Source organism: Lagopus leucura, unplaced genomic scaffold (assembly GCF_019238085.1).
Source record: "Lagopus leucura isolate 7727_CA_CO unplaced genomic scaffold, USGS_WTPT01 Super-Scaffold_100008, whole genome shotgun sequence".
In the NCBI taxonomy this organism is placed as follows: domain Eukaryota; kingdom Metazoa; phylum Chordata; class Aves; order Galliformes; family Phasianidae; genus Lagopus; species Lagopus leucura.
Genome location: NW_024962265.1, coordinates 24,850,380 through 24,875,751, shown reverse-complemented (window position 1 = coordinate 24,875,751; position 25,372 = coordinate 24,850,380). Strand labels below are relative to the sequence as shown.

Below are 25,372 nucleotides of genomic sequence, written 5' to 3'. Positions count from 1 at the left end.
ATGGAAACTACAACAGATACCAAGAACACAAAACCACTATTTGATAGAGTAAAATACTATGCTACAAAATACTATTTTTAAACATAGTCACTGCCATTAGCTGTGCATTTTTGCCAGTAATGAATAAGAATCTGTATGCTGTGCTTGTAGAAATCTGCATCAGTGGAGGTGACCTGCTGACACCACTGCTGAAGAAAGGCAACATTCACTGTCTCAGTGTGGTTGCATGCAGTGTTTGGTCTTCAGAAACATTCAGCAAGCATCAATGAATGTGAATGAGTGCCTTTATTTTTTTCCGTGTGGAGCAATTAGATGACACATCTTTATTTCATATGTACTCCATGTCAGATGCCATTTGTCAGACAGCCTCTCTACAGCAGTCTGTCACACAGCAACGATATATAATGGAATATTGGTGGGAAGGTTCAACCTCTACTGCCAAACCGGAAACATCTGCCTCTAATGTTGTAAGCTGTCATAATAAAACAGGAGGCATTACTTTTGGAGCAGCCTTAGTACATAACACTCATTAAAAATGCTTTTTGTGTATTGAAGTAGTTTAAATATATTGTAGTCATACTATGCATTTTTAATTATAACTTCAGTGTTTTTATTTCATACTTTGAAAATAGATAAATGTGTATTTTGAACCAAAATTCAGGATATCCAATTGATACGATGCAATGTAAGTCTTGCTTTGAGTCCTATTGTTTTATATGCCACTAAAATAACATTCGTTGTCTCTACTGAGTAATTACTGTTTTGCTGAAATTAGCTGTGTGTTTGGCCCCACCAGTAAGCATATCTAACTATATCTTTTGCATGTGGCACTCAGTCATGTACTAAAGTACTTCTGAGTGCTTTGGTGAGTTGATATCTGCTATACAAATCGTCGCTTAAAGTAGTAATGAATAATTTGGTGCCCTTTTACTGTATAAAAAAATGTACCTGGCTAGGCCTGAGTGAAATAGAGGTACCTTTGGTATCTATCAAGAAGTAGAACTTTGGCGTACTTCCGTGGAGTTAGTTACATTTTTAGAAGGTACTGAAGGGCACTGACAAGCCAAGATAATGAATATAAACGTGTAATCTCACATCAAAATGTTGTCATGGGCACAGGATTCAAACATATAACAGGTAATGATCTAAACACGATCAAAATGTGAGATGAGCTATAAGGTGAATGCCGCAACAGAATGAAAAAGCTAAAGGAAATTGTTTACAGCACATGGGTACTGTACTTGTTTATTTAAGTTTCAAAGGAATTTCTCAAAATAGGGGTGAATTTGGGTTTCACTTTATTTTTTTTAAGATACATTTTATTGATTTCTGGCAGAGTTGAGACAATCCATGTAAATCCTGTTAGTTGCGATCCTAATGAATAATGCTTTTCATGTAAAATGTTGTTTGCAGCATGGTATGTGACAATTCTGCCCTAACTGTATTACATTGTTGGTGTTGAAAAAGGCATGAAAAGCTTTCGTACTAGATGGATCAACATAATTACTGCACATTTTATCATTTTAAGAAGAATTTGATTGGAATTCCTCCAAATCTACATTTCTACTGAGTATCTGCATCCCAAATTAATTCAGTTGTTTACCCATACGCTTTTCTCAGGCTTTACAGAAGTTTGTGGTCTTGCTTGTTTGACTCAAAATGTAGGGACTTGAATAAGAAGCTGAAGATGGGTGACATATAGATTATTTTCATTCAACTGCATTCTGTTGTTTACTTGATGTAAGTGTCCTTGTGTGAATAGGAAGCACTCCATCAAGCTGCTGGGAAGTTCTTGACTATGCCCAGTCAACTTTATCTAGAAGATAAATTGTTAGGATACTTTTAAGATCTTGGGAAGTTTTGTGAATTTAATTGCAATCCTTTAAGGAGAATTCTGATGGAATTCTTAGATCCTGAAAAATAGAAAAATGTCTCTGTCAATATTGTCAATATTGGATAGGTAAACAGTGATGTTCAGATCTACCTGTGATGGGCAGCGGAATGGAATGTGCTTCATTGTTGAAGGGAGGGTAGAGAAACTTTGTTGTTAAACTGAAATAACTGAAAGGATCTGGATCCATGTTTTAGGATGCAGACAGAAATGAAAACAAATCAGTGTTTGTAACAGGAAAAATAAATGTTTTAAGAGTCAGCTGCCTTCATCAGGGTAGACCACATGCGAATGTAGTGTACATGAGATGGAGGTTGAGTGATGCATTTCTGAAGATGAATATCTGTGCTGGTAAAAAGGAAGTTACTAGGTGAGGCCTGCCGTGTGTCTAACGCACACATCTATTGCATGTACTGTGGATATGCCTTCCTACTGTGAATGTTTGTTATTGGCATTTGAAAAGTTCTAGAAAGCACATTCAAAAAGAGCAAAGATAAAATACCAATAATTGAGAATTGCAGGTGCAGTTGTTTTCATGTTGAGCCTATTTGTAAGAGATTAATCAGAATAAAATGTTGTCTTCAATAACTTCTTATAAGAAGGCTGTATCTCACCAAAATAGGTAATGTTTTGATGTGTATTTTCATTTATCTGAAATGTATTGTCTTTTTTTGCGGGCCAAAGCAAAATGTGATTATTAATATGATCCAAACTAAGAAAACTGAGTATTTGAAGTAAAGGAATACAGGAGAAAAACAAAGATGCAGACACTCAAGGCCCACGTAGTAATATCCGTCAAGAGACAACAGATATTATTGAAGAAATGACTGCAGACTGTATTTCTGTCTAGACTTCAAGTGCAGAAGAAAATTCAGAGGTTTGGATGCATAGCTGCCTGTGCAGTGGTTTAATGGGAAACAGGAGAGCAAGATGGATGCTGCTCTCGGTTGTCTGGACATTGCCATTTTGGATCTGGGATAACCGTGTGTCAATCAAACAAAGTTTCATTGACACATATTTTATGTTCCAGCAGTTTTTCAGGAATGCTGCCCATCTTCACCTCCTCATGTTTGCCTTAGAATCTCTATCTGTTTTTCACATTTTCTTCTTTTCTTTCTTTGCATTAAGAGAGCGTATGATTTTGTCCTCATTTCCCAGTGCTGTCCTACTGTGCAGGGGTTTCACGTAGTGTTTATTCCTTCAGCCTGTCATTCTCTGCTCTTCCTTCTTCACTTGCTCTACAGAGGCTGCCAGGTAGCTTTCAGTTTCCTAGGAACTTCGACCTTCCCAGCAGGTTTTGCTATACTCTACAAACAAAGGAAGAAGTTAGAACTGGAACTCTTTTAAATGTCCAAACATTTTGTAACAAAGTGTGTATTAATAATGCCAGTTGAAACACAGATTTTTTTTTTTTTTTAAACTTTGGGAAAGCAGTCTTCTCTTTATAAAATTCTGCATTCATTTTGCTTTTCAGTCTGCTTCTGTCTGACCTTGTCAGTAAGGGAAAATTGCCAAGAGGCACCAATGAGAGGCTACTTCAGAAGTAGCAGAGTTTCAGGCATTAAGGCTACATTCATATTAGTAAATTAAACAGTGATTGGAAATATTTCCAGGCCCCTGCCACATTTTTGGTCTTTGCAAAGTGACTTTATTCCAGAAATTTTCCAGACATTTGACTGTTTCCGTTAGACAGTTTGCATGCTAGCCCTGTATTTCGAATGGTATGTGAGTATAATGGCATAGATCTAGGCTGATCTGTGCCAGCTGATTTCAGCAAATAGAAATGTGCTCAAGCATTGCTTAATTGGGTAGCATAGATGCAATGTCAGGAAAGTTTCTACAGACCTGTAAGGTCTTTATTTCTTCTGCCTTGCCCATCTCTCTCCCTTGAATGCAGTTTTGTAATCTCAAGTGTCCAAAGTGTTCCTGTCTTTCCATCCTATCTAAAATACATATACATCTAAATTCATTATTGTGTTGTCTCCCCCACTTTTTTACCTTCCTTCAGTGTGGACTGAACTTTCTGTGAGTGATATTGAATGCAATTCTTTGTCTGTAACAAACTACTCGGGGGGGTAGAGGGGGGCTCTCTCTTGTTTGTCTTCGGGTACATAAATAATAAAAAATAGAAATAAAAAGAATAAGACTAGACTTTGAGCGATGCCTCATCTCCCCTCTACTGCACGTCAGAGACTTGATGAATGATTATATTTCCTGTGAACTACAGTAAATTTGTTCTTTAAGCTGACTGTATGCTAAGGGAATCTTTCTCTTTAAACTTGCTCAAGATTTTACCCAAAACATTTCAGTCAATATTGAAAATTGTAATTCCTTTTTTCTTTCAGATTACTTATGAACCAGCTTAAGCATGGTGAAAGTAATTGGGGGATGTGATAAAGCCTTTTCTATTTTGCTTTGATTAAGTGATGTCTACATAGCTGTAAATATTTCTCTCTGTCTTACCAGGATGGTGATACTGGAATTGATTTTGGACATCGCTCCAGTTCAAGGTTGAATTTAAAGATCTTTTTGAGGCTCAGAAGAAGCAGGTAAGTTACTAATCTTTTGAGAATTATATTCTGCAGCTTTTGTGGAATTGCTTTTTTTGCTCACCAGACCTTATTCAAATAGTTGCACTCTCCTTCCTCTCATTTACTGAGATGTATGGCTACTTCTACTGTGATGACATCTTTTAGGCTTTCCCTGGCTTTTAAGTGCCAACCAGAGAGAAAAACAAAAAAACAAAACAAAAAAATAACAACACAAAACCTAGCAAAAAAAAAGGGAACATGGTTGTTTCTGCAAGGTCTCTGGAGCATTGGAGGAGGATATAGGGATAGAAGAAAACTCCACTGTAACAAGTCAGATTTTAGCTTCACCCTGTAGGGGTATTGTCACGTTCTGCCCACGAGCTGAAAAAAACCATACTTGATGTTTTATCTATAACCTGATCTTGTTATCTAGAAAATAACAAGATTATTCCTTAAGAATCGTGAACAGAGATACAGTATAAAAGATCTTTTTATTTAATATAGTGTCTTTTGCATTTGCTCTCAGGCTTACTGTGGTAACACTGTTGGAATCTCATGGTTGACTTTTGCTATAAAAGGATTTTAGTACAGTTGGTAGAAAGAAATTAATACAGCGATCACTGAGGGTAAATTTTTGTTCCATAATTTTGTTTATTGATGAGTGGTTAGAATGAAGGTTCACTGAATAGTTTTGATACATCATATTTGTTTAGAAAATTCTTTTGGATTATATTTATATAATTTTCTGCAATAATTGAGCATTTTTCAGCAAAAGAAAAGATTAAACTACTAATGAATTCCTGTGTTTTGTAGTCTGTTAAAATGGGAATGACCTCTGTTCCATTGGGAATTAGGAATATTCCATGATGTCAAATACCATGAGTTCAAATCTTGTTTGAACTGCAATGTGTGTTAACAGTCTGAACCTGCCTGTTCAGAATTGGTGTACATAGTACCACTCTGGGATTGGCATTCCTGCACCTAATACCTTGCTTTGCTCCAGACCTTCACATATATATTGAGTGAGTCAGATAAGATACGAGTTCTTTTACCTTAGGGAGATCTAGAAAGGGATATTCTGAAAGTATTTATGTAAGATAAGAGCTTAGGAAGCCTCTAGCATCAATTTCAGATTTTTCATACTTGTTCAGGCAATATTGTCACATACAAGTTTCAAAATGTGCTCAACATTTGCAACAACAACACACAGGTCCAACTGCTTACCTATACACTGCTATTTCCAGAGTAAAGACATACTATTTCTCTGCGTTTGCAGCAATTTCTAAGGTATTACAAACTATTTAAATACAACTATATTCTCCTTAATAGAGCCATCTCCATGGACTGATGGCTTGGAAGAAAAGAGATAGTTCCAATAGAAGTTGATAGTGAGAGTAATTAGCGTTGAAACTGCTTATAAGGAGTTTTCTGAAGTTCCACCCTCTGGGAAGAAGCGTGGGCCTTTTTAACCTCATTTGAAGCACTACCAAACAAGACGATTCTGGTATGTGGTCCTCTGTGGCTGTCTTTACCCACTGGCTAATAAGAAAGAAAATTCCTTTCTTGTGAATTAATTTCACCTTTTTTCAATGAGCTTAAGTACAGGCCTGAAGGGTACAGCATGACTATGGTGGAACCAAGAAAAAAAGGGAAAGATACAGTTTGAGCTTAGTGTATTGTAAATCAGAGGGTGTAGAGCACTGAAAACTATAGGCTTTGATCATGTCGAAATTTGTGTATGGCTACGTGTTAATTATGTAGCAGTGTATTTACAAAAGAGTGTTTTTTCTTGTATCACCCAGAGGAGAAACCAGTGAAAAAGGTTCAGATTCTTTGCTTTCTAACTAGCGGTGCAAACATGACTGTATTCCTATTACGTATTTATACACGTTTGTCTGAAAGGTGTAACACAGGCAGTGTCTATGAAGAAATGGTATTTTGGAGAACTGTTTGTTTTGATAGAAACGTGCTTATTTTAATAAAGTGTGTTGTATCTGAAACCTGATGAGTCAAACAGATTTTTTTTGAGAATGTTTTTCTGGAAATTGACTGTTTTTGGTACCAAATAATGTCAGAAATGCAGTAGTACTGACTTGTGCATCTATAATAGCTTGGCAGTATCATTTTATTGAATTCCAATATGTCTGGAACTTAAGGCATATGGAGGAAAATAACTGTTACTCTGTTTCCTCCATTATTTTCTTCCATAACTTGAAGTTAAGTCCGATCTATAAAAGTGCTTTCTGTAAAGAAAGCCAACGTCTTTTTTGGCTTCTTCAGCAGTGGTCGCTATTTTTTGCAGTACGTGAAAGCGAGAAGGGAATGTTTTTGTAGTCCATGAGGAAATAGTAGTAAATTCTGACTACTGATTCTTCAGTATGTCATACAGAGTTGATGCATTTTTATGGCAGGATATGGTGTCTCTGCACTGACTGAAAGCTACGATTCAGTCATGAGAGTAGTGATACAAATACAAAAAAAGAAAATTGAGTTCACGAGTAAATTTTTATTAGTATAGAGACATGTGTTTTTTCTACTCTGTTTTTAAACCACTTGAGACTTCAGGAGGAACATCTAGAAAACTGAATTAGAGTAGGAAAAGCTGAAACAAAGATAGAAGTCCATACTGGGAAAAAATGATCTGATTTTGAAGTGATGACTTAAATTGACACTGTTAGAGATTATTAGTTAACCAGTTATTTCTGGACTTTCGGAGTTATTTAGGCTTTGATGAAGAAGCTGGGGTAATCTAAATATTTTCTATATTTTTTTTGTGTTAGTGAACTGAATTGCAGATATAGAATTAATTATTATTGAATTGATCTAGCTCTCTGTGCTGTATTGGCAGTTTGTAGAAAGAGACACGGTGCTGATTCTTGGCTTTTTCTCATGCTATAGGACATTACACTTGTGAACTTGTGTATGCTTATTGTATATGGATGCATTTTGTTTACCTACTAAATATTCAGTCTTTCTCTAGATGTTTATTTTATGTAGGACAAAAATACAATTTTGTATTACAGTATTGTCGGATTAGTATGAAGATACTTCTCACAGACAGTTGTCTTGCAGCTGAACTTGAATTCTCTCAAGAGGTATGGGAGGACATACTGCTGCTGGTGATCATGTCACAATGCCTGAGATGTGAAACATTTGGTGCCAGTGAATCATCCAAGTCATTCCATCAGCCTGGTGGTGGGTTGGCATTGCCTATGTCCATGGCAAAGGCTACTAAAGCCTTCTGCGTGTCTGGTCAGAAGGCAGAAGTGAAGGAGAGAAAGAAATACAGCATAATACTGGAAGGAAAATACAGTATCTGCTTTCCAAAAAGTAACTGGATGTGGGCTGGTGGGTTTTATCTTCAGTCTGGTTTCCACCAGGAAGTCTGAAACAATCAGTACTTTACTTTTTAAAGGAGTAGATACCGAGTATTGGGGAATTTTGAATCACCTATCCAGTATTATTAATAGCTGTAAATTACTTATTTGGGAGAGCCTGAATGCAATGTAAATGAAGTCAACTTCTGCCAAAATGTAGTTGATAGAATTGAATTCATGGTCTCAGACTAGGAGGTGTTAGATTTTTGCTATGATTATACAAAGTATCAAACCATGGATTTAAGCTGGCCGGTTTTTCAGTTCAGCTGAACATTAAGCACAGTCTAAATGGTCTGGTTTGCTGGGAAGAGCACTATTATAATAATCTGCTTTTACAGCCCATATCAAATATGAACTTGCATCACTTATTACAAAGTTTGTGCTTTGGGAGATATTTTCACAGCATCTAGGAGTGATACCCCACATTTCTTGGAATTAGTCCTTAATGATACCATCTTTAGAAAATGAGCTGTTGCTCAAATACACTGATTATTTTGTGGTTTCTATCCTAGAAAATTTTAGGGAAAAGCTAGCTGAAATCTGACGTTTTTTTCTAGTAATTTTATGACATAGAGAGAGATGGTGTGCATTTTAATAATTTTATGCTTCTTTTTTTCTGCGGTGTGAATAAGAGAGGTGAGAACTCTTAATTTCTAAGTGAACTGAATGCAGGTTTCTAAATGTGGCCTGCTTGAGAACAGAGGACCATTACTGTAGTTGTCATGTAAAATAAAGTTGGAGTCTGAATCTCCTTTTTAGCTGTCAGCTTTATTAAGGAGCTACTGGTGTGTTGAGCTAGGCACACACATTATATAAGCAGTGTGTGGTAGTGTCTAGGGAGAATTTTCTCTCTCCTCTCTGCTGCTTTATTAGGTCTCTCTCACTCATTCGCTGTTGCCCTGTCTTACTCCAGCTTTCTGGCTGCAACTCACAGCACAGTAGGTCTAATGTAGATTGACGCCTTTGCTAGAGGACTGATTGAAACTTGTGTCTCATAGTTGCTAATGCTCACTCAACCATTTTATTGAAGATAAAGTAAATAAAATAGATTGCCATATGAGAATTCTCTTGAAATCAAATGGAATAATTTGACAGGTTTAAGCCCATGAAAAAGCCTAAGCATTGAAGCAGATGGGAATGCTTTTTTATGCACAATATACCAGGATAAGGTGCCTGCTGGCTTGATGTTAAACTGTTAATGTTTTTTTTTTTTCTTTTACCAAAAGTCTAATTGCTGGAAATAGCATAATCATTTCGAGTGAAATTTCCATTGTTCTTTAAATTGTTACTTATTTCAAATAGACAGATTTTGACTTTTTTTAAAAAAATATCTAGAGTAATGGCTATACAGATTTTCTTATTCCGTCTTTAAGAGACTGGTGATGATCATGTTGATGACTGAGGTGTGAAACGTTTGATGCCAGTGAATCATCCAAGTCATCAGCTAGATAATGGCTTGGCATTAACTGCCCACAAAGAAGGATAAGCCTTGTGCACGTTTGGTCAGAAAGCAAACCAGAGATGGATCACCAGTCTCTTAAAAGTTAATTTTAAAGCCGTATGGTGTGGTGCTACTTCTAGAGTGCATTGCAAGATCCTCAAGATTAACTAAGGTTGAGTTTATTAGTTGATAAAGATGTTTTTGTGAAATAATGCAAAGTACATTATTCATTTTATAGGTTTTAATAATTAAGTAACTTATTTAGAATATTACATTTAAAGCTGCTAAAATAGACTCTGACAATTTTAAAAATAAGTATGAAATAGAATTGTACATTAAAGATAAGAACTGCTACAGCTGTTGTGCCTAACTATTTAGAATGATGTTCAACAAAACCCAAATATTCTATTTTTTTATTTTATAAAGAGTTGCTGTAGATGAGTAGTGTAGTGTGTCCATGTTATTTTTAGAAAAAAGATGATACATAATAAACAAGGTAAGATGAAAAAGGTAATATTTACCTCTTACTCTTATATCTGCTTGACAATAGGTATTGTTTTTTTTTTTTTAGTTGCACCAACAGATGTATGACTAGAAGTAGTATCATAGAAGTTGTTACTTGAACCACTGGTTCAAGAAAACAAGGCACTTGAACTTCAGTTTAATGCAGTAAAATACTTAAAGTATATTTTATTTTTTTGAAGTTCAACCATTTGTTATCATAGAGTCATCAAAGTTGGAAAAGACATCTAGGATTATCTAGGCCAACCATCCTCCTATCACCAATATTGTCCACTAAGCCATGTACTTGATGTTGTGTCTCTTCTGACCTCACATACTTTGAAGACAATGGATTTCACACAGTATTTCTGAGAAGAAAGAGAATAACCACTAAGTATTTGAAGGGTAGTGACAAGAAGGAAGAGGGATCTCTTAGAATAAACACAGGGGTGCATCTGGAGTTAACAGAACGAAATTAAGAAAAGAGGTGAAATGTAGGTAGATTGTCATGAGAAAACTTCTGTTTGTAAGTTGGTAAGCTACAATGGGATACCGAATTATGTTCCTAGAGAAATGAAGGAAAATGCTTTCAGTGGGATCTTTTTGTACTATTTTGCACTGTTCTGCGCAGGGCAGCAGTCACTTGCAACTCTACTATAGAGAGTAGATTATCTGTGAAGTACTTGAATGGTAGTCTAGTTTACTGCTTGCATCAGTTACATACTGAGAAACTGATAAAGAGTGAGTTTCTTAAGTGTATAGAATATAAAGTGAACAAGAATAAAATGATGTTGTAAAATGATACATATATATTCCTTACTGCAGCTTTACAGAATCACACAGACTCACAGAATCCTAGAGGTTGGAAGGAAATCATCCAGTCCAACCCCTTGCTAAAGCACGTTACCTACATTAGGTTGCACAGGACAGTGTCCAGGAGGGTTTTGAATGTCTCCAGAGGAGACTCCAAAAACTCTCTGGGCAGCCTGTTCCAGTGCTCTGTCCCTATCACAGTCAAGTTCTTTCTCATGTTCAGATGAATCTTCTGTGTTCCAGTTTGTGCCCATTGCCCCTTGTCCTGTCACTGGGCACCACTGAAAAGAGCCAAGCCCCATGCTCTTCATACTTCCCTTTAGATATTTATAAGCATTGATAAGATTATAAAAAGACTGCTGATACTTAAGGATGGGAAGCTTGTAAGGTTCCACGAATATTGGTTTTGAAATAAATTATGAATGAGCTATTTGAAAATGACTTGCAGGAGTGAATTGAAAGACTGGAGAAACATAGTAAGGATGGATTTCCAGATTAACTGGCTAGAATAGTTACTTGTGTTGATGTGATCAGTGGACGGGATGGTGCGAGTCAAAATCATACTGTAAATATGATTGTGAAGAAATCTAAGAAAATGTGAATGATATTCTCATTTTTTCCCATATTGGTCATATTTTTAAAAGGAAAAAATAGTCTGCTGTGTTTATAATCCAGAGGACTGGCACCAACTGAGCTCTGGAGAGATCTTTTCTCTTTGTTGTTGTTGCCATGCTGATGATTGTGTGTGTCTGGCCAAGCTCTTCATGCTCTCGCATCCCAGACTTCAAATTTCAGTGCTTAAAAAATAAAATTTAACGTCTGTCACCAGCAAGATAGGGCTTCCCAGCCTCCTGGAGGATGTCTCTTCTTGTTCATTCTATTGCACACTTTCTGTTCATGAAGCAGGATAAAAGAGTTCTAGCTTTGTTTTTCTGTGGAAGGGACAAGACAAAGAATCAATAGCTCTGCTTCAGATCTTTGTGTTAATTCTTTCATTTTCCTCTTTTACGTTCTATGAATTAAAGTTTTCAGGAGGTGTTGTATTTCTGAGGAGGCAACAGAGAGCGTAAGTAGTATAATTAGATTTTAATTACATATGTAGTGTTTCCTTTTTTCTTCTTTTTTCTCCTCTTCCCTTGTAAGTGATCCAAGATGAAGATTCACTATTCATTTCTGTGTTGGGATGTCTTTCCTATGTATCACAGGTTTTTCTAGTTAAATTGGAAAGCCATTGGACATTACCATTGAGAAGCAAATGCATAGGCCTGTATGCTCTCCAACACACTGATTTAGAGAGGGAAAAAAAAAAGCAAATTATATCAAGAGAAATAGAAACCTCAACAGTAGTTTACATTGGATTTCTGTAAAACTTAAGGAAACCAAATGTGGTTTCCATTATTTCTCAGAGCAACTCATTTGTGCTGCTTTTCAGCATGGTTTCTTATTTAAACATGTATGAATTGATTGTGAAAGGCTGATTTCCACGTTATTGTTGCCCCTGTTTTCCAGAAACACAATAAACTATTTGTTTTCAGGATGCTCTTGAAGTTACCAAATCCAGAAACATGCCTGTGACACATGTGATAAATCAGCTATTTAAAATCTTCATTTTAAATAGAAAAAAAAAATTGCAAGCGATATAGAAAGCCGTTCCATACGTCTGACCACATATGGAAGAAATAGCAGCAGATCTAATTCCTGCAAATAAATGGGATCTTGGAAATGGAATAGATGTTTATGTGATTGCTTTGAGAGTTAACCTCCCTAAAAAGCTGATTTTATATTAGCTTTGTATTTGTAAGGGATGCTTGTTAACTGTCTTGGAGAGTGATTTCTTGTGTTCTCTGGAAAATGCATTATAGGATCTGGCAAAGGAAGAGGTAATGATTTTTTGATGTGGGCACTGTCATCTAGGAAGTGGACAAAGATCTCTGTCCCTCAGGAACCAGCCCTCGACATTTTAATGCAGTCTGTATAACAGCTATTTAGTGGTAATAGCTGTCAGTCATGGTTTACTGGAGGTACATTTTTAGTGGTGATTTGGAGGGGATACCCATGCCTAACTGCATTAGATTTTTTACACAACCCAAAGGTTCAGTTTAATTTTTGGAGGAACTTCTACTTCATTTTTCTGAGCATGAGTCATCTATAGAAACAAAATAGGTGGTATTTGGGTTCATGTGATGGCTCCAGTCCCCCCAAGCATGCATGTGTAAATTTCAGTACGTGAAAATTCAGTGTGTTATTCAGAATTAGCGATGGTTCTGTAGAAGAAAATACCAGGTATATATTCATAGACTGCAAATTTATAGCTGCCTGCTTATAATTTTAAACAATACATACTGACATCTTAAGGGTAAGCTATCAGGCTTGCTGCATTGGCATGTACAAAACAGAAATTTAGTTGCAGAATCTATATACTTCTGTTACACATATTTTTGGGAGTACTTACGCTAATGGGAAACAGACAAAAATTTCAGTTCACTGTTGTATACTTGAAGGACAAACTCAGTTACATTTTGTTTTATGTCTCTTGAAATACACGTAGGTGTGCTCCCATACTTCTGTAATTGAATTTCCAGCCTAATAAGATTTTGTATTATTCTGGCCAAGTTATCTGTACATTTCAAATTAGAGCAGATGGATATAGCATGGTGTGACAAACACATGTTGTTAATGTTTTGCAACTAACTTTGAAACTACTGTTTATTATCTGAGGACAATGTACTACAGTAAAGTTGGTGAATATTTGCTACAATAATAGGCTGAACTGAATTAACAAAATGATTGGGAAAATATTTCGAGTTTTCTCTGACTATATTATTCTGTGATGGCTTTTTTGAGCCCATATTGTAAGAAATGTGGAAGGTAAGCACACCCATTTGTAAAATCTTTCTTTACTACAGAAGTATTAGACTTCTCTTTCTCAAAAATCCTTCTAATAGCTAAAGAATGCAATTAATAAAAAGGTGCTGAGGTTATAGATACCTCTGCCCTCTTCCAACAGTTCATTATTAGCACTACACCAGAACTAGCAGTCTCTTTTAACTCCTTCAACATAATACCTGCAAAAAGAAAAAATAGTAATGAGTGTGGAAAGTCTCCCCAGGTGCAGTGGGAAATCCATCACCTCAGACCAAGGCACTTGTCTTAGCAGTCTGTACTGTGCTGCTTGGCTTTGCAGAGAAGTCGCTTTGGAGCGCCGTTGGTCACTTTTGTCCTGAGGCCCTGAGTGGCAGCAGGCAGCCCCAGCACTGGGAAGGAAACAGCAGGTAAGGAGAGGGAGGATGGGAGCACCTTTAGCTGCTGCAGCTGTTTGCCAAGTGTAGGTATGCAGACACCCTTGAGCCTCCACAGAATATCTTTGTACAGGTCAGTGGTTAAATCACATGCTTATATTGAAGAAATACAGGCTTCAGGTGTTTTCTGTCTAAAGGTTGTCCTGAAATAAGTTTGATCTGAGCAGCTGTTAATTTGCTTATCTAAGGTTGGACTTCCAACCTTGTGGAGTCCAGCAGTTCTTTGCATTATAAAAGAGAGTGAAGTAATGCCCTTACTTATATGAAGAAAAAAAAAAAAAAAAAGTTTTTTATCTAAAATTTTTCACGTTGGACTTTTAGAAGAATGAATATTTGTTCTTTGTCTTTCATTTTCTACAGTAAAAATAGAAGATTTGCCAAATGCTATCCTTTTGGAGAGTGAGAGGTCTGACAAAGTATTAATATTACAGCAGTCTTATCATTTACATTCTTTTAATTTTGCAATTCAGAAATATTTTTAGTTCAAGGTATTTTAAATTTATTTGATTTATTAGGCTTGAAAAAAATGTATATTGGATTGATCAAATGTATTTGATAGGAAAGTATTTTGAAGTTATTACATTATGAATTTGAGTACCCTGTCCAAGACTTTAAAGATCCTGGAAGATAGAGCATGTGATTTAATTACCTCTTTTTCATTTTATGAACTTGACCTCTGTTTCCAGCCTCAAGACAAAGACAAAGTACTTTGAGCAACTGGCAGTTGATAGCAAGAAAGTATCTCCCACATCTCTGTCACATTCCATAGTAACAGCCAGTCCTTACCACGAATGCGAGATTTCCCCAGAAAAATTCTGCCCCCAGCTGGCGAATTCATCTGCTGCTTTACTTCCTTAGATGCTCTGAAAAATCCTCTCTTTGTCTTTCAGCTTCTACCCCTGAAATCTCTTTTCTGTGTTAGGTCTGGCTGTGAAGAGGCATCTAGGGCAGCGTAGCCTACCAGCCTCAGTAGGTTTTTGAGAGTGGCCAATTTGCTCTGCTCCAAGACATAACTGTGATATATAGGCCGTAGGGTTGTGTTTTGTCCTTTCAGAGATTGTGGTGTGATTGTACATTTGTGGAAGTTTACTGTATCTGACCCAGTTGGTTTTTTGAGAGAGATGCTGGATACTTTTTTAATAATCTATTCAAGATGTTTCCGTTTTCTAAGGAAAGCCACTAGATCAAAATCCTGTGTTCTAATATTTGGGATCTGAGTCTATTAATGGTAGCAAAGGCTGATGATAATTTGAATGACAGTGCGAGGACTGTATTCCTTCAAGAACAGTCAAGATCCTGGATCATGACAGCACATAAGGTTAGGCTGACCACATAGGAGTAAATTTGTCTTTTATAAGGAAGCCCATGTTTGAGAGAGGTGTTGGAGAGAAATCCTCAGCTCTCTGGGCTGGTGACTTGAACAGCATTGGCAGTGTGTAGTAAGAAACATATTTGTGGCATCTTTTTCTCTGCAGTTCTTTCGGCTGCCAATTTTAGAGGCAAATTGCAAAGCTTTTCATGAAATTACAGTTGTAGAAGACTACTTGGTTAAATATTTTGGATTTGTTTCTAGTATCAAATGTATTATTATGTGTTAGTAGACAAAAAGTTCAAATTGAAGTGTAAGCTGACAAACACCGAGTTCAAGCAACCAAAATAGGATATACTCATCCTCTAGCAAAAATTCAGACTCCTGCAACTACATAGGAAGTTATCAGGGAGCTATAATTTAATTGCTAGATGCTTTGATACATTTTAGATTTGATTTATGTGCTGTTCATTTCCCTTAACCCAGCAGTACTGTTAGTTGTTTGCACTATGCTGATGCATGGCTGCTTCCCTGAAAGCATAACAATTTTAGTAGGTCTGAAGGATAAAAAACACTTTTTCTATGTATTCAAACCATATAAGAATACTGGAATAAAAAGTATGTTATTGAATTACTTGACTTTGCTATGTAGTATTATAGTTACTGTTAAATATGGCTTTTGTATTTCTAAATTTAAGAAAATAATTACAAACAATAGAAAAATAGATTTAACCTCATTTGACCTTTCTGACGTTCAGTCAGTTGAAAGGTTTGTAAGACGTTTAATTACCAAATGGTACGATCATTATTCATCTCATCATTTGATATATAACGTCAAGTGAATTGCCTCCCTGGAGTGCACTGTGTTTCACAGATCAATAGATTTAGTAAGAGCTTGAAGGAGAGCTTTATGCATTCGTGGAAAAGAAGGAAAAGTATATCTGCCTTGTAAAATGGCTTATGTAGATATTCTGTGAGCTTGACGGAGTTACTATTTTATTTACTTCTGAGGAACACAGAATCCTGTATCACAAAGACATTTATTAAAATATTGTAGAATGCTTTCTTGAAAATTAAAAATACTGTTTCTGTACTACTTTATACAATATAGTAGCTTTAGAAGTCTGTCTTGAACATCTTCTGCATCTACAACTGCATTTTAGATATAGCTTCATTCAAATCTGTTAAAATAATTATGCTTATAACTGATTTTTTGCTTTGACATAACGCAACAAACATGGTATGATAAAAGGTTGTCTAAATACACTACATATGATTGCTTAAACTATTCACATTTTTTTGCAGTTCTAAGCAGGTCTGGTTATTTCCTTTGTTTTTTTCCCCCCTTTTTTCCCACTTATTGTGATATTCAAAGATATATTTGCTCATATGGAAGGAAAAAACCTTTACCCTTATCACTAAGGGTAAGCCACTAATTGGCTAACTTACATATTGAATAATTTTCTTATGAATTGTTTTAGCTAGTTTCAGAATGGGTAATTACATATAGGATACTTCAGGTTTACTTTGGCTTTTCACCTGACACCAGGATTTGGCCGCACTGGTCTGATCCCCTCCTTCTAATGGAAGGGATTTCCAAGGGGCAGAGCGAGACTCCTGGGGAGGGTCAGGCATTGTGTTTGTTGCTCTTCTTTCTTCTGAAGTTTCAGCTGCTCCATTTGCTATCTCAACTCACCAGCTTTCTGCTTAAAAAGTAAGAAAATAAAAACATGTTTCTCTGATAACTCTTATATTAATGAGGATAAGCTTTTTATCCTAAATTTCTGCCTTCTTGTTGGTGCCTGTGTCAGTCAGGCGCTGAGGAAGCTGCAGTTCAGCCACGCAAATCCTCCTGCCTGTGGGACACCAGCAACATTTCCTTGAAAATTCTCCTTCCTTATTCATGTCACTTACAACCCATCATCTACTCAAAGATTAATTTGAATTGTGAACAATATCTAAGCTTCCATAATCCCTTGCTCTTGTCCTCTTTCTTGAGCTGCTGTTCTGTGATGGAGAGGCCATAATTCTGTGGTGTCTTGTTCCTTGGGCCTGCCTAAAGTAACTCCTGCCGGGAGCTGTTTGATGTTTTAGCAAGGAAATTCTTACCTGTTTTTGAGAACAACTTGGAAGAATTGTCAGGAGGCTTTCACAGTCTGAGATATTTGCTTTCTTTAATTCTTGTGAATGTAAAACCTGATTTGTCTGGACTCCTTTCATACAAAGTCAGGTGGGGTTGTATCAGAACAGAACACAGGCAGTGTTTCTGAGGTTTCATTCCTGTATTTGTACTCACAGCATTTTTAAGCAAATTAGCAAAGCAAATAATACCAACTTCCATAATAGTTAAGATAGCTGACAGTGTTGTTCTTTTTACCTATTTTGCAAATGTCTCCTGCTGTCACTCACTGTTTACCAATTCCTCAAGTTTCTTTTAGGAAAAATACTAATTCAGTGGATTTCTCTCTTTTAATGATGTAAATACTAGTTATTCTTAGTGAAAAGCTCCTATGCTTATTAATAAGCCAGAATTTTAAAAGAAGTGTGGGAGACCTGCAGTCTTTCTTGCTGAAGTTGAACATCCGTAGACGTTTTTGTCAATTGTATCACATAAATATGATTAGAGTAATTAGTGTTTGAGTTTTGCATGATCATCAATAGTTCTGATGATACATCAGTCTGTGGCTTGACTTGACAAAGTTTGAACCAGGATTTGATTTCAAAATGTGTACATTTAATTTTGAGACTGTTAGTAGATCTTTGGCTGAATAACCAAATGTATGCATTTAACATCTCTTTGGACTGTGTATATCAACAGTCATCTATTTGAAGATGTTCTCAAAAAAGCCCTGTTCTATTCTGTTGGCATTTGTGTTTATTTGCCTTTACAGTTATTGCTTAACAGTAAATAGCCTAATATAATATGTATTTGGAGTGTGAAGTCAATTTTGAATGAAAAATAATACAACTATTTAACTGCAGTGTGATCTTGATACAGATAGCGTCTGTAGGCGCTGTGGATGTTAGGATAAGGGGTTGTTGAGTGGAAAAGTACAGCAAAACTTCAAGAGAAAAATGGCAGCTATCACAAATAACACTTTTTCATGGTACTGATACCAAGAGTGAATGGGTATGAGCAATGGTACTGAAACCCAATGACCAATTGTTGTATTTCAGGCAGGCCTTTTTGCTTAAGTAAAACATCCAGCATTTTCTGAGTGTTTGAATACACACAGATAAATTCTCAGAAGGGAAGGCAGTTGAGAAAAAGTTTCAGTTGAAACTTTGGAATATCTCTGCATTTGAAAGACATCATGCCACTGTAATTTGCTTCCCTTTTAAACACAGGACATTTTCTTCAAACTTCACATTTAACCATTGCTGAGCTCTTACAAGCAGAACTATTTAATGAAAGTACATGATTATGACTCTGCCATATTTATTACTGATGGTGAACCTCATTGTGATGATAATACAGGGTGAAAGAAGGCCAGATCAGCTCGTAAGAGGATTTGTCATGCTGTCAAAGATGATGTGGACAGTTGTCATTGGTCCTACATATGTAGGCTGTATGCCATAATGCTATTAGGTGTGGTGTGAGTTAGGCTGGGTTTTCTAAAAGATCTCTATTTTAGATATTGTTTCTGAAGAGTTCTGTGGTGAGCTTCCGAGTGAGATGAAGGCACTTCCAGAGTTCTTAAAGCACCACTGTCTTTGTCCTGGCATTCTTCAGTGATAGTGTCAGGAAGGCAAAACCATAGGTAAAAGACAAACTCAGACTTGAGATCTGTCCTGTTCCCTTATAGGCAATGGAACTTAAAAGTTCTCTTTGCTTTTTCCCAGGGGCAGGGAGCGAGAATAATTTGACTTCCTTGGTCTTGTTATAAACTGAATGATTTAATAAAGAATACATGGAAAAAAACAAGTCAGCTTTCTGGAAGAAAATATCCAGAAATCTCTACCAAATGCAATTGCGTATTGCATGTGATACTGTTCAGAGCTGAGAAGCAAGAGTTCGGAAAATTACATGTATTGTGATATTACTGGGGATGGTCCTGAGAAAACTGCTCTAGGTGACAGGCTTGAGAATGGGGGTACCTCCAGAGATCCCTTTCAACCTCAACCTCATGATTCCCTAATTGCCTTCATGAGCCTATATTATGGCTACAGTTCCAGATATCCACTGATACCAATTTTTCGTAGCTGTTCGAAGCGCTGAATGATGGAACATGGCTGTAAGTGATCTTTATTATTGGAATCAAAGACAATCAGGGTCCCTGAATGAAGAATCTAGAAGCAGATTTTAGAAGCAGGTTCGGAGAGAAGAGAATCTTGAAACACATAAAATTCTAGAACAGGTTCCTTGAAAAACATGAAGTTCAGACACGTTAAAATCACTGGAATTTTTATTTGCATAAAACATCTCCATCTGCTTTATACAGCTAAAAAAAAAAAAGATAAAATCTATTGCCACGTGTAAACTTAGGAGCCCTTCTTATTCAGAGCTTCATTGAAACAATTTTGGTTTATGTATCTCTACTGATATTTCTAGAAGGATTGTATACTGTAGTGGTGGTATTGCTGTGATAGTCTAAAGACATAGATAAGATCAGTATCTTGGGTGTTCTCTGACAAGACGAATTTTAAGTAACTTCATACATGAAGAATGAAAGTCATATAAATGAATGTCATCATATAGTCATAGAATCACCAGGGTTTGAAAAGACCTCCATGATCATCCAGTCCAACCATGCACCTTCCTCCAATTTTTCCCCACTGAATCATATCCCTTAATACAACATCTAACATCTTCCTGAGCAGCCTGTTCCAGCTTCTGGACACTTTTTCAGAGAAGAAATTTTTCCTAATATGCAACCTGAATCTGCCCTGGTGCAACTTGAAGCCATTCCCTCTAGCTTTATTGCTAGTTATGTGGGAGGAGAGGCCAACCCCACCTCACCCAAAACCTCCATACAGGTAGTTGTAGAGAGTGATAAGGTTTCCCCTGAGCTTCCTGTTTGCTGGACTAAACAACCCCAGTTCTCTCAACTACTCCTCTTAAGACTTGGCTCCAGGGTCTCAATATCTTTCCTGTAGATGTCTGTCTTCTGTATTCCTAGTCATTATGCAATAATCTATGCATAAAAAAGGAATTAATAAAGCCAGTATTATACAGAAAGGTTGTTGTTTGCTTTCAAAACTCATGAAGTAAGAAGTTTTGATTATTTCTTCTTTAAATCTCTAATGTACGTTCATAGACACCAGAGTAAGTGAGCTAGATGAATAGCTTGTTCATACTAATCCAGTTATTTTTAATAAGCTTTTAAACTTCAGATCATTTGTTTTTTTGAAAAAGCTGTGGAAATATATCAGTTGGTAGTGCAGAGTATAGCATCTCCTAAAATTGTGGGACTAAACTCTAAGGAAAATTATATGTGGATTCTAATGCACTTTTCTGCTTCCAAAACAAAAAGAACAAAACCAGAACAGCAACAACAAAACAAGATCCCTGCTCTGGATTTTATGACTGTGGAAAAAACACTTTAAAAATATGGCATTTGCATATGGCCTGTGCAATGTTTTCTGTCCTAAGTTGTTTTGCAGAACTGTCATAGTGTGTGTGCACGATCCTAGAAGTAGCTTTAATTTTCCTGTTTTGGGAAGCAGTAACTTGCAGTAGCTCTAGTACCATCTTTAGGGCTCTACACGTGCATACATGACAGTGTGTGCTTACCTACACACCTGCATCTTGCTGTGTTTTATGGATGTTCAGACAACTGAATTAACTCTAGACCTGATGTATCCTAAATCCTTGCGGAAAGCCTGAAGCAGTATCTCTGAAATTGAGTATCTTTCATTCATTTCACACCAGAGATTATTGCTGACCTAGTTAATATCTTTTTGTGTTTATGATTTAGTTTTAAACATTTTTTTTTCCCAACTAATTAAATTAATAAAATCCTAAACAGCCTGAAAGCCCTTCTTAAATTTTTTGTTTTATCAGACTGTCTCTACGAGTACTGATGTGCTGCTATGTATCTTAAACTGCCAAAGAGGACTGCACTGTTATCGTCAGCTTTGATCTGTATTTTTGTGTACAGAAACATCCTAAAGATCAAGAAACTTTATTTTTACACTGCTTGTCCAACTGTGAGAAAAAGTAGGAATGTTTGTGTTTGGAAACCTTGTGGTCACTCAGTTTGGACTCTCATCCATGGGATATGAAACCTGTCCTTTGGAAAACAAAATTACTGATGTAATTTGTGGAATTTTATTTTCTGGCTCATTGAAAATAACTACATAAAAATCTACATGATAATTTTATTGTTTGCTTTTTTTTTTTTTCTTAATGTCAACTTTCTCTTTTTTCTTCATAACCACTTTTTTTTTTTTTTTTTTTTTTTTTTTTCAATTTTTATTTTTTCCCTGAAAAATAAAAGAAATAAAAGAGGAAAAAAGATTCTGGCAATTCAAGTAGACTGCACATGATCAGTAAAATAAAGAAACACTGAGATTGCAAATTGTCTGATCTGCATAAACAAGAATTTCCATTTGGAATTTCCAGTTATTTTGAATTGATACAGTAATTTTTTGAGCTTTCCAAGCTGTGGCTATGTGCCAATTCTCAGCTCTCATCCCCTCACTTTTGATATTATTGTGAGGGGATGTTTGGGGAATATTTTTCGTAAAAACATAAAGTAGCATTTAATGAATTGTTGTGATTAATCAGAGTTTTATTATTTGATTTGTTGATTTGTACCTTTTATGAGGTACAGTGGGCTTATCAGGTAAGAGTGTGTGTGATAACTTGTTCTAGTCATTTAGGATTTAAAAAAAAAAAAAAAAAAGAAAAGTTTTTTTCTGTCCTGGGATAAGTATTTTTATTCCAAAATGTCAGTAATTTTTAATAGGAAACACAAAATGGAGACGATATTTGACATAGCCAGATCTTGAAGACTCCTTCTCTTAAACTCATTTTTTTTTTAATTGAATGCTGTGTTAGTGAATATATTAAAAAAAAGAAAAAAAAAAAAGAAAAAGAAAAACTAGAACAGAACAAAGCACAACAAAGGTGTAACTACAATAGAAAGACATATCTTTACCTCCCTAAAACAGCCTTTGAATATTAAACTGTTTAAATTGAATATTAAAATGTCCTTAGGTTTTTTTTTTTTTTTTTTTTTTAATTGCCTTCTCCCTTTTTTAGGAAAACAAAACAGACAAAACCAACCTTGTTTTCAATTAAAAAATGTTTGTTAAAGCAGTGTTGGCTCGCATGAACAACAGTTGTGAAATTCAGTTCATGGTTTCACCTTTTATGTGATATTATTGTATTTTCCAAGTTGTACAAGTGTGTTCCTTCTTTATGCAATGCAGTTGTACTACAGTATTTTGGGTATTAAATCATTCTTAATAGTTATGTTTAAACCCTAATTAGAATTCAGTTGCTGCAAAGTTAAATTGGCAAAACCACACATCTCCTTTGTGGTGCTGCGGGTGATGGTGAACATTCCTCTCTAACTTTATGTTCAGAGAAACCCATTCGTGAAACAAACCAGGTGAACGTGGTATCTGTTTCATAGGAGTAAAAGAGAAAATGAGGAAACATAACTAGCTAATATATGGCATTAGTCCACTGTGAATGAATGAGTTGCTCTGCAGTCTTCTCATCAATGAAGTAAGTGAAATTTCTGTTACTTCACTGCCAGAGATACAAATTTGGGATTTTCTTACAGAATTAAACAAAAATTGCTAACAAAAGGTGTTGATAATGATGTTCTAAGATACAGTATCTCCTTTTCCATGAAGTATATAATTTAAAATGTCCTAATTGGTTAATCTTATTTTAAGTAGTTAATATAATGCACCTGCTCTTTCTTTTGTCCTGTTACGACAATTTATCCAGTTGAGAATTCTTACCACCAGACATGAACTGAATTCCTGTGTTCTTCTGGCTTGACTGTCCCTGCAGAAAGTGCCCTGCTGAGGAATTGTCTATCTCCTTGGCTACCATAGCCTACATTTGCTATTTTTAGTATACTTTGTAAGAAAACAGAAGTTTTGTGAGTTGATGCAATCATGCTCTCTGTCTGTCTGTCTCCCACAATAATTCTTAGACCTGATGGTCAACTTCAAATACACTGCTGGAGGAATAGTGGCCTCAAAGATACTAATATCCGTGAAAATAGTTGTCTTGTATAACAGAAACAGCCAAAATAGCGTGTCTGGTGAGGAAAAATTTTTTACATCTGTCCATACTGTTATTCATAAGTTCTATTGCTCTCTGAAGTAACTCTTCTGAGAACTAACTTGTTCTGTTTATTTATTAATTCCTTATCCAACTGCAGTACAATTCTAGAACTATTTAATTGTCACATGTTATTCAGAGATTTATTTGAAAATTTCATCATGGGATTAATTCTGTTCAAGTGGAAGGGATCTCTGTTCCTTAAAAAATGATGTTGTTTTAGAAAGTATGAATTCTTCACTTTAAACTGACATTGCAACATTGAGCACTTAATTTTTTATTCAAGTTTAGAGAGAAAAGTTTTAGGTAGATAATTATGGGTTATTTCTTTTCTGAATTTCAGCTCCTATTGGCCAAAGGAATAATATAATCTGTGAAAGTAGATTAGTTGGTTTTTTTTTTTTTTTTTAATTTAAAGTTTTTTTTTCCAGGCTATGTAGAAGATATATATACATATACAAGGATATATATGATATATGTATGATATATATATCATATACACGGGAGAGAGACTACGTATGAAATTTTGTGAAAGTTTTGCATGTATTTATATCTTGGTTCCATCTTGGTGGTGGTTTTGACATCCAGAAATTATTTCCATGTTTTTAATGGAAGATTATTTATCTTTTTTTCATTTTATCCACCTTTGTAAGAAAATTCCTTGTGGTAGAAATTCATTTCCTTGGCATTGCATTCTATTCCCAGTATCCATACTTTGGCTATTTACCTTCCAGTTTCAGCAGCAGAGAAGGCGTGGGACAGACTACAAACTTCTACGCAAAAGTAGCACTAAATAACATTTAAATAATTTCAGTTCAGAACTCAATCTATCCAATGCAGTGATGAAACGTAAGTCCTGGGGAAACAAATAATGTGGGACATAATAATGAAGAATTCAGGAAAGGTCATGCAGTGGAGGTTGAAATAATACCATATGAACTGCTTTACTTGAGGCATGTTCTGTTTTTTAAATGCTTTGCTTGCTTTTGCAATCTCAGCATTCTTTAATGTAGAAGATTAAACAAAAGTTTCCTTTTTTAAAAATAATCATAACAGTAGTTCCATTACACAGATTTACAGACTTCATATTCATCACAGTGTTATGAAATTGAGTTCTATGCCTTAGACTTCACCCTTCCATCTAAGTAGATGCAGCAATATGATGCTTCCTATGTGGCACTTGAAGAACTACAAAAAAATGAGACAAACAGTGCAGGTAGACTTAATAATTATATCTTATGAATTATTTAATGTATTTTAAATATAATAAATGCACGTGTTACATTTCATTCAAAAAGACCCCTAAGCACTTTTAGCTGTGCGTAAAAGAAAATTGCTTTTTTCCACTTGCTTAAATGCACCCTCTGCTGGGGTAAAACACAACAGCTGTGAAGTGCAATGTGATCTTGAAGCACAAGTGTTCAGGAATTCTGTTTTATGGCTCATCTGCAACACCACAAATAGCCAAAACTCTTAGACAAGTATGGAAAGGTATTTAGTATTAGTTGGTTCGCAGTGGAAAGTGTCACCTGTATAATCTTGATTCAGTGCAGGCATTTCCATCTTACCACCCAATTATACTTGCATATTCATAGACTGAAGAGTTGCAATTCCTAGTAGTCTCATCCTTCAGAAATAACGTGTTTGGCAGCATGGCGTTATTTATGTTAAAGGCTGTTGAAAATAACTTCAAGGAACTGCTTGACATTGCGTTTTTGTTGTTCCTGTGTTGTGGTTGAAACCATTTGGTTTCTTTTCAGGAAAACCACTCACATTGTGGATGTTCCTGCTTTAAAGAAACAGTAACAGAAGACAACTCAAGCTTATCTCGAGTTTCTTGTTGCTTCTGGGAGGTGTGTTAATCTTGCAGGTGTCTATGTTTGGGGACCAGAATTGGAGGCTTGTTTAGAGATAGGAAGTACTATTGTGTGTTCTTTCCAATAATTTACTGTCAGAAGCCTT

At 35.8% G+C, this 25,372-nt stretch overlaps 1 protein-coding gene across 1 annotated transcript in view; it reads left to right on the top strand.

The window, feature by feature from the left end:
• Positions 1–25,372, top strand: part of FOXP2 (forkhead box P2) — a 336,972-nt gene that overhangs the window by 51,226 nt on the left and 260,374 nt on the right. Inside the window, exon 2 of the mRNA XM_042872472.1 lies at positions 4,358–4,440. The gene's annotated coding sequence lies outside the window, so the exon portion shown is untranslated. The remainder of the gene's footprint in view (positions 1–4,357; positions 4,441–25,372) is intronic.